Source organism: Diadema setosum, chromosome 8 (assembly GCF_964275005.1).
Source record: "Diadema setosum chromosome 8, eeDiaSeto1, whole genome shotgun sequence".
Lineage (NCBI taxonomy): Eukaryota > Metazoa > Echinodermata > Echinoidea > Diadematoida > Diadematidae > Diadema > Diadema setosum.
The window spans coordinates 29782809-29798482 of record NC_092692.1 but is presented as its reverse complement, the minus strand read 5'-3'; the positions used below and the strand labels follow the sequence as shown (position 1 = coordinate 29798482).

Genomic DNA, 15674 nt, shown 5'->3' with positions numbered 1-15674 from the left:
TGATAATACAAACATTCAGTGAACTTACATGACTGACATGGGGGGGGGGGGGTAACAATGTTAACCTTTTCTTATCTAATTTCAGAGTTTGGAAGCTACGTCAAAATTTTACCAAGTATCACATAAGTATTTTCAGCAGTTTGCAGAATCATGCTGATTTTTTTTCAAAGTTCTTTTTTTCCTATTTTCCTCCTGAGCTATATAAAAGTGTGCATGAAAAACCCACAAATGCTTTTTTCCCCATTTTTTTTTTGAAGAGGAAGGAGTAGCTTTGATACTTTGACATAATCATGAACATGAGTGTGCAAAGTTTAGGTCAATCTGATAATCTCTTTACACTGGTTGTCCTGGAGTTTCAAACCCCCTTTTTTGTTTGTTTGTTTTAAATACAAAATGAAGGTGACTAAGTGCACTTTCACCAAACCACACAAGTTCATGGCCCTGTTTTGGGGCACAAAAATTAGCATTCCTTCATGTTGGATTTTCCATCATACATTCCAAAGGGTCAAAGAATTACATGGCATTTCAAGCCTAGAGTCTCCTCTCTCAGAATTTGACCAAAATTAAAGAAATATCATACTTCGATTGTCACTGTGTCTAGTGTATAGTTTCTGACACTGGCTTTAAATTCATAACACAGCTATGATCTGTGACAAGAATCTCCCATACTGCAGCACATAACAAATCACTATTTTGAAAAATTGAAAAGAAAAAAAAAATCATTCAATGGCCCCTTTATGCCAGACACCTCTTTCTACAGTGAACTCCATGCAGCGCTTCAACACAGCATTTCTATCCACATAGATATGGATCAAGAATTAACTTTTTGTTGTGCTATAGTTGAAAATTCAGCTACATCGCACGTGTAGATTGTTCTGCGACAACCTTTAACTCGGTCATTGCCACTGGCAACTACAACTCCATGACATGTCAATGGAATTTTCAGATAGTGGTCTTAAGCAGGTTAATTAGGTTTCCATCAAGCAACCTTGCACGCCAGGGATGGGGGGAAGTCACTCTGTGAAAGCCAAATATCAACCCACATACAGTTCCTTCCCCTTCAAAACTTTAACCCCTGAACGGATCTGGCCGACTGTTTAATTTCCACAGCTTCATGGTCGACGGAACGTTTGAAAACTCAGAACATACAAAGGATGAAACCGAGGTTGAAAAAATACCTATACCGAATGTAAAATGATGTCAGGTGCACTCCAACTTTCTTCAACTGACTTGATTTTCTTTCCTAGTGGTATATTTGATTGTAGCTTATGTCATGTTGCTACAGGAAGGCTAAAATGCTGATATATATATATATATATATATATATATATACATTGTATATATATATATATATATATATATATATATATATATATATATATTGCATGTATGTCAGCTTTATTATCATTTCAATAGAGCAATGTCTGCAAAGGCAATCAGCTTACATTGTAACAAAGTAAAACAAAGTTGTCCTAACAAAAGGTGGGACCCACCTTTTATTAGGACCTCTTTGTTTTTGGATATCTCAGCCATTTCAAAACCAAATTTCATCAAACAGACTTTGAATTCCTCTTAGAATTGTATGTACTTTGATATTTCTCAAGTGGTTCCTAATTATCTTGCAAAATGTTAAAACCTGAATCCCCATCTCAACCAGAACTATGCCATACCTTTGTACATCCATGCCCTACTGGTATTTATCAATACGATAATTTGCTGATCAATCTATCTTTCTATCAAACCACTTCATCAAAGTTTCATTGAAATTTGTAGGTGGAGTAGATGCATGGCTGAAGTCTGTCAGAAGAATTGTGGTAAAGTGGGCTGGGAGGTCACTAATTGTATCCAGGACCGGCCACGATTGAGCTAATATCCTCTCTCTAATTAGCAGTACCCCGTTATTCCCTTAGATAAGCAACTTTGCTGTATGTTTGTACACTGTACAGACTTTTTTACCTTTTTTTTTTTAATTATGGCTGTTTCATATAGTTTGAGACTAAGTTTCCCAAATTAAATTGCACCAGCCAAAATGGTTTTGAGAAAATTAATGTCGAGGGCTGATTGATGCACAGTAGACAAGAGGCACCTTTAAAGAGTTGGGGTTTTCAGCAAAAGAAAGAATTTTCATCTCAAAATTTCCCACAGGCCACTGACTTGCACACAAAAACAAACCTCATTTTGCATTTATTAATTATTTACAGTCAAGAAAAAACAAACAAACAAACAAAACCCTTGGCATCAGGTCATTCTAAAACTGTAACAAGATTTTACTTCTAGCTATACCGACTCTATAAAAGGAGAAATTGCCAACTATTGACCCCCCCCCCCACACACAAACATATTCAAAATTTTTATATGACATTTTTCCACAGACAATCTTATTTCTTTCTTTGAGCATCAGAAAAATATCAATTTTCTGCTTCACTCTACACTCTTTATCAAAATCAAAATGAATATGGCATGGAATTTCCTTCAACAACAACAAAAAATTAAGGCTAAAAAATCCTGTCCCCCCCCCCCTTGAAATTCACCATCACACACACAAAAATACACATGCGCCATACACATTATACACACAAACAGACACAAACAAAAAACATACACTTACTTTGTACACAAACACATCCAAATGCACTTTCCGCCCTCTTCAGTTGGATGGGTGCGGCAAAGTGCACGATGGTCCAAAGTTACAATGTACTTGCCTCATTTTTGTTTTTTCGCAGATAACTGGCAGTCTCTTCCTCTGTCTCACTAACCTCTTACTCATCAAAAGTTTACGATAGATTCGACTCTCACAGCACCGCAGGAATTGAACCAAATGATATACTACTGTAGTGCGTCAACTCTAACAGCACAGCAGGGAATGAACTGAATGATGCAGCAGCCCTCTTCTTATCTCTGCCAAAGTTTCAATGCCAGAGAAATGTTTGCTGGGCAGAAAGTAGGCCATGGACTCACAATTCAAGATTTTTTTTTATCCAGGCCAAACATACCTCAAGCATTTAAAGGCAAGTTTATATGTGATGCACATACACACACACACACCTGACTTCATGCAGTAGTTTTTATTGCTTATTTTGTGCAAATTCTACAGTCTCCTCCCCCCCCCCCACTCTCATTTTAATTCCAGAGTTATTGATAATTAAGGAAAAATTTCAAAATTGTGATGTGACTTGGCCTTGATATAAGGCTACACAGGTACACCTTGCGAAAACGCAACTGAAAGAAAAAAATACAGCAGTTACAATGAAGGCGCTCAGGGCAAACTTTACAAGGAATGAGGTTAACTGTGGTGCACAGTTGCCACAACAGACAAAGAGTTAGTACTGACGATCGCAACTCCCTTGGAGAAAGTTCGGAGAGAGGGGAAATCGATTGCCGGCCTGGCTCAGCCAGGAGGGGTCAGAAACATCATCAAGTGGTCCAGCGGCGATAGCACTTTCCTGCCTTCTTGCTGCCTGTTGTTAGCCCAATAGCAGCTTCATTACACGATAAGGCACACTTTCACAGCTTGAAAAGTACAACATTTGAGATTGTTGCGACTGGATAAGATTTCCCCAACAATAATCGCCAGCTTCACGCACTCGCGCTCTATTTCTTAAAGGGTTGCTCTTCGCTTGACTTACTTTTAATGCCACTTAATCTACGTGCAGTTTTGTAGCATCACCTTTCTGTGTTTTCTACACTTATTGCAGGAGTATTTTTACTGATCTATACAAGCAACAATGACAGTGGCTACTTGTATAGCACACAGGTTCACCTTTCGGTGCTCATGGTGCTTAAACAAAATGAAAAGATAGAAAACATGAACAAACATGACATCAAAAAATAAAATGGCAAACAACAAACGAACAGATACCAGATAAAGTACACAATTGTTCCGAACATTATAGATTGCATTTATAAATCTTCAGTGTGAAAGGAACAGATGCATTTTAAGTCTGGATTTAAATGTTTCTGCAGCAACCATAATTTCATGACAAAAAAAAAAAAATGAATAGACTACAGTGTTTTCTAAATGATACAAGCACACACATACAAAGAAAATGCATCACTCTAAACTACTATCCTCTAATTCGTATCTTTCCCTTTTATAAACACTCAAGTGCATTTGTATGCAAATGGCAAACACATACAATAGAATATACAAATGTATTATGTCTAAAAGTAATCATAGAAGCCTCCAAACGTCTCTAAAATGAACACGTCCTTCAATGGGCTGTGATTATAATTCATGGGACAACTTCTATGCTTTCTTCCCTTTCTTTGCCTACTGGCTGCTGCACATTCTTGTTTTAGCAGGCTTTGGGGTTTCTTCTGACACAGTGTCATGCTTTTAAAGCGTCATGAAGTCCACGTTATGTGTTTAAAGGAAGTGGCACCCCCGACTACAACACTCCCCCTAAGGTAATGGAATGAGTAGATGAAATGCATAGACATGATTTCACTAAATGGGCTATGTCATGTACTACAGTATACAGTGATTTGATGACAACGCTACATTAGAAATCAATTAGCATCATCATCATTTTAAGTGTAGCAATACTTGAAAATGTTTGGTTTGTTTCTTAACAGGATACAAAAAGTTATCTAAAAGCTCCCTCATAACTGTCTTCTATCAAATTGATTTCTATGTAGCAGGCACTGAAAACACTTACTGTTGCTGTGTTAGGCAAGCCTTTCTCCATTCTTATCATCATTATCATAAAGCTAGACAGCTATTCCTGAAGCTTACATGAGCTCTCAAGATATTGAGAAAATCCTACAACACATGCATATTTCCATACAAAGTTACACCACGGCATGGCAAAGCTGTTAGTACAATTGTGTGGATTATTTCAATACTGCCAGTAACAGATTGCGCACTTTTTCTACTATAGTCACATCTCCATAGGTGCAAGGGATATTGTCAAAGCATTATCTTTCTTCAAAACATATTTCAAAGAGCAAGCCATTCTAAAGAACAGTGCACTCTAGAGTAGGCTGGTTCACACACACCTTAGAAAACTGATTTTAAATAGCAACATCACATGAAAGCTGCTAATTCTTGTGTTCAGACACAAAAACAATCATTAACTCTCACTACCTACATCGCGATGCAAAAATAAAAAAAATTCTGGCATGATTTTAAAAAAAAAACTTTCATAATGCCTGAGTGGCATGTGTGAATGGCACATTAGGACCACTTTTCCACTTTTTCAATCCCATAATGCAACTCGCCACATAAGTCCGCACACTTGGATGCCAGGGGTCAACGTTTCGGACACTATTTAGGCATGCGCAGTCTGGAGATTCAAAGGATTTCTCTTGCAGCCACATGTTTTTGTTTTTGTTTTTACACATGTGAACAGTGGTACGAGAAATAGTTTTCGCAACAGTGATGCAAAAAAAGATAATTCCTGTGTGTGAATGAGGCTTCTGAGTGAACAGTGTACAACCTCATCCAAAGCGTTTAGGGTTCAGCAGGGCTGCTTTTGACTTACTGTCCAAATGAAAGGAAACATTCATCAGTGTCTATTCAGAGCTGGCTTAGTCTATGGCTGTCTTTATCAACTTTGCGACTTTGTAACTTTGCGATTACACTTTTTCTGTTTTAGGCATTTCAAAAATGCATTTCTAACCCCATAATCAAAACAGCTGTGCATTCATGAACTGCCCAAAACTACCTGAAAGTTATTTGGAAACCTTGATTCTGTGCCAAAAGTGAGTGTATAGATGCACCCTATTTCTCATGCAATACTGAATGACTTAGCCATGTCAGATGCAAGCAATATGATTAAAGTAATATTTCCAAGTCTAAACTTTACTATGAATTCTTCCAAGGGGGGAGAGAGAGAAAAAAAAAGTTCATGCCTTTTTAAGCCAGTACAGCATAAGATGAAAATAGCCTCGCCTATTTTCTATAGCAGGATGGAGTCCTTATCATTCGATGAAAGATGCGTCATACAGACGCCCCCCTCTGCTTGAGATAAACAGTGCTCCAAATCAAGGGAGAGCCAGTACTGCACTGAGCATCACAAAAAGACCAAGTTATGCATCTTTTAAGAGCCTCTCTCCGAAACATTATCAATTTAGATGATGCGCACAAATGAGAAACACAGGTGATGCTGGAAAGCATCCTCATAATGAAGAATCCTCAGAAAGAATAGAAGTTCACCGATTCAGTAAACTGTAAGATGGCTAGAAGAGAATAAATTATGCCTCTTTTATCAACAAGCAAGCAAGCAACCACCTGCCAGCTTATGAATTCACCTAGAGACTGTATAAATTTTTAGGAGACCAGGACACAAGACAGTCACAGTGATAGCCAGTCATTCTTCATCATATACATAGCTATCTGTGTACAGCATTAAAATAATGACGCTAGCCTTGTTTGTTGACAAAATTTTCAAGCATATCAATCCCATCTCTATATTTGTAATTTCTTATTTTTCTGAGAACCAATAAAGAAACCTACCCAAATCTGTACTTATTTCATTATCTAAAATTAACAACACAAAAACAACAATCAGGATTTTACTCGTTTGTACTTGGCACACACAGAATAGGGAGTACAAACTTGTCCTTGGCTTACTTTAGAAGATAGGACAACCCTTGTTTGTTTCTACCTTCAGTGACTGACTCTTCTTGGCCCGCCTTCAAGGCTTCTCAACAAGTGTGTTTCTACATCATCTCAGCTCCATCAAAGTCCATGAATATGAGCACAGTCAACTCTAGGTCCCCATTTTTTCCCATCTAAAGACTCCACAGCGCATGCTACTTCTGAAGAAGCTTCATATTTCTGCCTGTCTCTGCCTACACATCTTCAATTCAATCAATTCATTTTGACGTAAAATCTGTCTGCCAAGCTTTGTTTCATCTTCCCATCCTCAACAGTTGAGCCTTTTTGTCTTTCAACTCTGTGCAGAGTGCCTTCTGTCAACCTTGTGTCAACTGACCTTTGACATGGCATGCCTTAAATCTATCAGTCAGCGTTCACCTGTCATACACTTATCTTATTGCTAAGATGGATTGATCATCTTCCCCAATCATTTTCAGGCACTATCTCACAGACGTTTGACATTGACCTTTGACCCCTGACCCCATGCATGCCTGATAGAGAATTATGCCGATACATCATGTTTTTGTTCTGTAATTGTACTCAGTTTGATTGACTTCCATCAAAGATACGAAAGGATTACAGTCTCTGACCTGGATTGGAATTTCATCACATCATTTCCTCAATCAAAAGCAAAAAATTGCTTTGCCGTATTGTACCAGGGTTGACGATTTAAAACTACCTGGCTTCTCTCAAATAACCACCATTATCTATTCATTGCGTCCTATAATGACTATATGCTTACGTACAAATAACACAAGATGCAATTCCATTGCTTCTAATACTGTCTACGGTCATCAAAGTACTAGTAATGAGAAATGACAAGGAGAGCTTGTGGAAAATAAATCTGAGAAGTACTAAAAAAAAATGCATGTGAAGCAAAAATGTCTTGCCACTGAGAGTTGCCACAACAGTCCTCCTATAAAAAAACATAATTTTGGCATGCACCTTTGAGAAACAGTAATATCAACAGAAGAAGTTGACAAACTTTGTGCAGTTTTGTGCTGTAAAACACATTCTCAACTATCTTGATTTACCACAAGGCAAACATTCTCTACTACTTCCACTTCTACCGGTAATTAATTACCACCTGTAGCCAACTGATGGAAAGTCAAAGCCTGGACATTGTTTGATGTATACTGTAAAACGAGAAATGTTCGCATGCATTTTAATTTCGCGAATTTCGCAAGCGCCAAGATTTGCGAAATTAAAATGCACGCGAAAGTTCTTGTCCACACTATATGCATTGAATGCCAGTGGCAGTTCGCGAAAATTTCATGCCGCAAAAAAGGCCGTCAGCTCCAATTCGCGAAAAATTCATGCCGCGAATATATCATGTTTTACAGTAGTCCATTTTCCCCATGCACAGTCCCACCAAGACTGAATGTGTAAACTGAACATTCATTTACATATAACAATGTACTACTTATTACTACAACTGAACTAAAACAGACAAACAGACAAATTAGCATGATTGAAACCATATACTGCATGAAATAGATTACCATACAGTACAAGAAACTTCAGTCATAAAAGATAAAAGCAGTGTAAACAAATTTAGATTTGGTGGGGATAAGCAGAGGCCATCTGCAGGGGTATTATACCTAAGGATTATCAGCAGAAGAAGAAGAAAAAAATAGATCTGATTAAACATATAGATTGTTGCTATGAACAGAAGAAAGACAAAAGAAAGTACAAATATAACTAAAGGCGCCAAAAAACCATTCCATTGTAATATGAAGGGTAAATGTACACTAAAGAATCTATAAATTTCTGTCTAAATTCACATTTTAAACTAAAGAAAAGATGGGCAAGTCTTACAAACTATGTATGCTAATGTCCCAGCTCTCCTGCAATCTGTATGCCGTATCATGGCCATAGGTAATGCATCCAACACTCGGAACACTCACATGGAATACTAATTTCTGACACTCTGACTCGCCTGCAGACTATAACCTGATCCATCGTGATTAGCTGCCCTGTGAAAATCGCTTCAGCAGAATCGCTCACAAGAGGTCATTAAAGTGTTTTCCTCTAGCAGAGTTACAAATGCTATAACACAAGCCTAATATCATGGAGAGAAAGTCTGATACCAAAATGGGAAGATTCACTGCATGTGGGTAAGCAAGATCATTTAGATATATTCTCTGATTCTGTTCACTTTGAACTAGTACAACATTCAAATACAGGGTCATCTAAGATTAGAAAAGTCATGTCGCTTCTGTGTCTACACACATAGGAATCTGCTTTAACAACAACAAGTCATCTAATCCTGACACTACACATATCAATCTTAAAATAGTGTAGAATAAAATGTGTGATAGAATACACGGATAAAGCTCAAAGGGGTGGATAAAGCTTAAAGGGGTGGATAGAGCTTAAAGGGGGTGAAGAAAGGGATCATCAAGAGTAAAGAGAGCTCATTACATGTAGGTGAAGAGGGTCGGGATGGATAAAAGGGGTGGATAAAGCTTAAAGGGGTGGATAGAGCTTAAAGGGGGTGAAGAAAGGGATCATCAAGAGTAAAGAGAGCTCATTACATGTAGGTGAAGAGGGTCGGGATGGATAAAATTACACAGACAGATCTACGCAGAGTGTCACAGCTGAGTTCAGGTTACTGGTTCAGGATCCTAATTTCCTGTAATCTTCCTGATATACAGTACAGTATCTATCTCTCAACAACACCCACCGACACGGATGTACAAGATTGGAAAATCCCTCAAATGCAATTAATCAACCGTGGATACAATCTAATTCTTTAGTAATCTGAATTGCTGACCTACAAATCTTTCAAACTAGAAAACTTGCTGTGTAGTCATTAACATTATTCAACCTTTAACTGCGCTAGTCCCTGCATTTAAGACTCATAAATCACGGCAGCATTTCCTAAAGTGAACTCTGTTCAAATAAAGATAAATTGTACACATCAATCACACCTGTTTAATATGTAGGCGACATGAACATAAAAGAATGAAACTGAAACAGAATACAGGCATTCTACAGAATAGCTACTGGTAAAGAGAAAATGTTTCATAGTCACATTAAAATATTGTAGCTTGCGGTTTCTCGTGCATCCAAGTTTTATGTGGTCATGAAATGTTTGAGAGACATTGTTTTAAAAAGCATTTTCTGTTGTAATTTTGGAAAACACATTTTTGTAATAAATCAGACATAAACACACACAAACACACATACACACACACACACACACAAAGTATATTTACTTCCTTCTTCCTTAATACACTTAGACAAATACTACAAGATTCGTACACAATTGTACATCGCATGTACAGTATGAGTTTACATACAAAATGTACACTGGTATTCTCACGTTGCACTGAAAATCTGACTTTCATTTCACTTTCATTTTAATACATTTAGACAGTATGTATCCAAACCTAAAAATCAACATTTGGGAAAGATTTTTAATATATTATATACAATGTAGTGATCACTTTGAATTAAAGTTTATCTACGAAAACAAACAACCAGTGTTTTAAGTTGACTTGAAGAGGATTTTACTGAGACAGACATTTTACTGAAGCACACTATCTAGTAAGTGGCAAAATATTGATATAAAGCATAAATAAAACGTGTATTATACAATAGGGTTGAATGAATCTGTTGTGTATTAGTGCCTGACCATATACACCTTGTACATGTATGTTATGGCTGCAAACATAATACAGCAAGTAACAACAGATAATTGACAGGGATACAAGGCAGAATGAAAGCCTTCTATAAGCCGCAAATCAAAGTGGAGCTGAAATTCAAGCAGAGACAAGTTGACTACTTGACAGCGATTATAAATACTGAAATCATACATAATGTATGTGGATTTATCACTCTCCCCTAAATCTATTATTAACGAGTCTGCTGACACCCTCCTATCCAACATCCCACACCCCCCCCCCCCTTCCTTTTGCTCCTTCAGGCAGCCCTAATATGCCAGGAAATCTCATGCCTACCTGCTTACCGAACTTGGCATCTCTACCCTAGTGAGAGCATTGTCTGTTATTAATCAGAGTTCATGCCATATCTAGGTCAGTCATATACTGTACGAACTGAAATTTTCGCGGTGGTTTTATTTTCGTGAATTTCGCGAATCGCCTTTGAACCGCAAAAAATAACAACATACGAAAATAACAACGCGCGAATAACTATTTCAGTTAGACCCACGCAACTGCAAAATTAACAACACGCAAAAATGTCCTCCAAGTAGCAATTCGCGAAAATATCTGTACGCGAAAATTTCAGCTCGTACTGTACTTCTATGGCAAGATCAAGGGGAGACTGAAACATCACAGAAGTGTTGCCTGCTGGGAGAGGTACAGTATATTATGGCCACTTTCATGGGCTCCGGAATATCTCGCAACCACATTATGATCCAAGGTTTAGAGTGTGATGGTGAAATCCCTGCAAGCCCATATAACTGGCTGTAACTAATCTTTCCCATGTTTGAATCATGTTTCGATACTCAATAACAAAATGCTAAAAATTGCAAAGGCATTCTGGATCATGGGTCTTGAGTTGTTGCGTTTAACATCATCTCTATTGCGATTCAAGAGTAAGGCAGCTCCATTGCACTGTTTGACCAAAGGAACAGAGGTCATATCATTGGTGTGGGTAGGTCAGAGCTATAAGTGCATTTCAAAATGACTTATAGTGTTATCATCTGTACAGAAATGCATTTCTAGGTCAAACACATTGGAGATCACACTTTTTTTCACCGTTAAAGGGACTGTACAGTACTGGTTGAGGTGGGGATTCATGTTTTAACATTCCTACGTGAGATAGTGAGAAACCTCTTATGAAATATGAAAGAGCATACAGTATAAGAAGGATTCTACATTTATTTGATGAAAATTGGTTTTCAAATGGCTGAGATATCAAAAAAATTGATAACAAAAAAGGCGACAGGCCATGCCTTTTTATTAGGATCTCTTTATTTCACCTTGTTTTTCGATATCTCAGCCATTTCAAAACTGATTTTCATCAAATAAACTTTTGATACCTCTTAGAATTGTATGCTCTTTGACATCTCATAGAGTGGTTTCTGAATATCTCACAAAATGTTAAAAGCTAAATCCTCATCTCAACCAGAACTGCACACACCTTTAAGGCATATCTAGCCCTATAATCAAAACAGCTTTGCATTTATTGTCTACCAAAATCTCCCTGAATGTAACTTGGAAACCTTGCATTTGTAACTCTATGCCAGAAGTGGGTTGATAAACGCACCTTTGAATATATAAAGCAGTTATTATTCTGTTCTGACATCACATTACATCTACTGGCCACACTGCAAAGTTCAGAATTTGTTGCTTGTGACAAACTCTGCCGACCAATTATAAACTTTGCTTGCAAACCGTAATCCCTATCTATCAATCATACAGCCAGAAGTAGTGTGCTGCACTACACAGCGTGACATTGGATAGCACATGGGCAAATATCTAGACACTTTTCGAAAGCGTATGTGTGAAATGCAGCAAAATAACTCTTTTAACCTGAGGCATAATTTCTCTTTCCACTTGTGCCACTAACAAGAGCGCTGCCATATTCATGAATACGCCACAGAATTTCTTTTCACTGCATGTGCAAGTCCGGGCAGAAAAAAATTTAATTGGGTCCCAGGTTGCACTGTTGCTTTTGGCAGGCATAGTCAAAAGCTCATCCAGCCTCACATCAATCACATGTTAAAGGTCCTCTGTAATACCACCCGTCAACAATTTCATATCAAAAGGGAAAGTTCTGGTGCAATCCTGAAGGTGTTAAGAATGAAGCAGAAACTAATTGCTTTCCTCTGAAGTCACGCGGAACACTGCCGAGAAATCATGTATTTAACTACAAGTGGTACCAGGGTGGTTTGACAAAAGAGCGCATCAGTAATCAGGAGTGTAGTGCTCTTTACAGAGAAAAGACCTCCACTGCTGCAGTTCACTCTGTCATTCAGTGTGCAGGCAAAAATGAATGCGTATGCTTCATGCTTTGAATTGGAGCAGTGAACCAAAATGCGGTATCAAAATAACACTCTTTTTTTTAACCAAAAAAGTAGAAATCAATAACAAGTCATATCCTTCACATCAAATATTAGTACAGTACAGTCTTGTAATAAGCTAGCAAATGATTGAAAGCAAAGGTGTCAAGGGTCACTACATTTAATCTGGTCATTCTACAAAGCAAAACTACATTTAATATGGTCACTCTAGGCAGAACATCTGCCTGGAGCATTCTAGTACAGTTATATATATACTGTATATTGTACCTATTTCAGCACTTCCATTACCCCATATAAGCCCTTTTTACATTTGTGTTTCTTAACCCCGTACTTTCTCTGACCCAGGACTATCGTTAGTCCCGCACCAATTTTTTCAGCTTTTTACACTCGCCAATAAATCCTGTACTAAGCTCTTGTCCTGGGCTAAGGAGAAAACTGCCCTTTTTACACTCGTATTTTTTAGCCCCGTACTTTCCAAACCACATGAATATTCATGATTACGCTGTGCACTGTACAAGTACACGCACGCACCGGCAGCACTTGATTACCTCGTTTCTGATTGGTCAGTGGGGGTCGGACTTCGTCTCCGTCGCTTAGCCCCGGATTATTTTTTCGTTCTGTTTACACTCGCTTGCTTAGCACCGCAATTGCGGTGCTAATCATGCTATTTTGCAGGGCCAGATAGTACAGGATTATCGGTGGGGCTAGCCCACTTTTGCAAAAACAAGTGTAAACAGAAAGTGGGCTAAGGAAAGTCCGGTACCAACAGTGGGGTTAAGGCCCCCCCCCCCCCCCTTAGCCCCACCGTTTTGCAAGTGTAAAAAGCCCTTTAGAGTCCCCCAAAACACAGCACAACCTCTGGAGGTCATGTTGTGTTTTTACCTCAGTAGAGGAGGATGGGGAGTCTGAACAGACACATCACAAAGCAAAAGTCGGTAGTGAGTCTGCCGTGGGTCTGAGGTAAAGATCGTGTTAGCCTAGCATAAGTCTGATGTAACTCCTAGAGGTTGTGCCATGTACATCGCAGACAATGGGACTCTAAACAGTCTTGGTGTGAACACGGCATACACTTCAGGTGACCTGCGCTGTTCGTGGTGGAGTGTGCACTATGTGTGCGCAAGAAACTGCCGTCCTCTCGAGGAGAAACGTGCGCCCACTGGTTTCCACAGAAACATACGCCGACCTTGTGCTAGACAACCAGGGGACTCTAAATGCTTGATTTCATCTAGCATGTCCTCAAGGATCTTCCTGAGGTCCTTCCAGACAGGGGAACTCTAAATAGGGGTCTCTTCGAACACCCCCCCCCCCCCATTGATTTAGGATTTTTTCAAAAATGCTTGTTTTTTTGTCTGGCATGTTCTCTACATGTTCTCTGACCAAGTACTGTAAAAGTGGATATTTTTGCACTGGTTTAAGTTTTCGCGGTGAGCGGGGTAACATGAGTTTCACATGCTTTTTAATTCTGCCGAATGGAGACCTAAACTCCTGGAACATATATGGCAAAAAAAAACATTTGCGTGCTTGTATTTTTGCGCTAGTTTCAGGTCACGCAAAATGGGCAACACCATGAAAATTTTCATTTTTTAATACAGTAAGTAAACTAACACTTACTGACATGGTGTTACTAGACATGGTCTATGCCACAAGCAAAACAGGTACACACATTGTCAGAGGGATACAATGGATCAATAATTACGAGTGGGTGTGATAGATAATTATGAGGAGTTATCAGTTAGGGATTGATTTATCAAATATTTCAACTAGAAGATTGGAAAATGTGACGACAAAGAATTGTGTGCTAAGTCGGCCATGTTCAAAGACCTCAATACATATATGTATATCTTGTCTTGGTAGCCTTTATTATATTCCTTGTCATGTCTGTCATCACTCGAACCCTTTAATACATCACTAAGGTAGAACCTTAGTTGTAAACTGTTTTTAGCACTACACATAGGCTACAACCATCTTTTTCTTCTAACATTGGGTACCAACAAAACTATCATTGCTCTAGAACCTTGACATAACAGAATTGAAGGTGAAACAAATGTTGATTTGATTTTGTAAATAGAACTGAATAAGAAGCAAGTCAGTATTAATCACTGATTCCCTGTACTCTGCTGTAGTCTAGGCACTGAATGTAAACAAACCATGTCCATGGGCTTGGTGACTGTGACCATCCCAAACGAAAAGGCTCCCACAGTGTAGATCTAACTGTGTGAAGGAGTGCTCCAGGGTAAGGTGTAATATTTGTTAGGTTGTTTTACCAAAACATGATCCAGTCACTTGGATGAGAAAGCAAATCAAAGTCTTGGAATGAATACAGACGTATAAACTATACACATTGTAAATGGCTGTATTCAGTATCTGCCATACGATACGGTAAATTCATAGACTGATATAGGCCTACTACTCAGCTACAGGTATCCATCCAAGCAAATAAAACGGAGCATGCATTCACAATCATTCAGCACAGTCTCAAATGCAGCAATAAGTAAGTGGTAAGTATATGTGACTGTGAACAAGGAGCGCCCTGGGTTTTAGAGCATACATTCACACTCAGTGTCAAAATGTTCGAGAGGTCTGGGATGGAGAGTCCTAATTTACTCACATCAGTACGGTTGTAAACAGCTATGATGCCTGAAGAAAAATTCATTCCAATCTCGTGAAATCGAGTTCCATTTCCTTGGTAAAGTCGATATAGACATGTAACGTAGGTCAGAAGGTGCCGTCTACTCGATGTTTGAGAGCTTGAAATCCCGTTCTACATCGAAAAGTAGTCAGCAGCATGCAGCAGCGCAGCGTAGACGTCAACACACGGCCAAACAGATCCCGGGCGGCGGCAGACGAGGATAAGCCAACCTCACTCACGTAAGGCCTAGTGTACACGATCAGAAGCTGACAGAGCGGTTCGATCGATTTGGCTTTTCGACGTTTCTATCCGACAACAAGCTGTGCCATCTTACCACACAAGAACAAGGGAAATGTGCTCAGGGGAGAAAGTAAGGTGATAACATCGGCGAGACTTGTTCTTCGCCAAGCAACTTCCAGACAGGACCTTCTCACAACACAGTCAGCTGC

At 38.8% G+C, this 15674-nt stretch overlaps 1 protein-coding gene across 1 annotated transcript in view; it reads right to left on the bottom strand.

The window, feature by feature from the left end:
• Positions 1-15287, bottom strand: part of LOC140231960 (bifunctional heparan sulfate N-deacetylase/N-sulfotransferase 3-like) — a 37041-nt gene extending 21754 nt beyond the window's left edge. The window contains exon 1 of the mRNA XM_072312110.1: positions 15205-15287. The gene's annotated coding sequence lies outside the window, so the exon portion shown is untranslated. The remainder of the gene's footprint in view (positions 1-15204) is intronic.
• Positions 15288-15674: the final 387 nt, after the last annotated feature.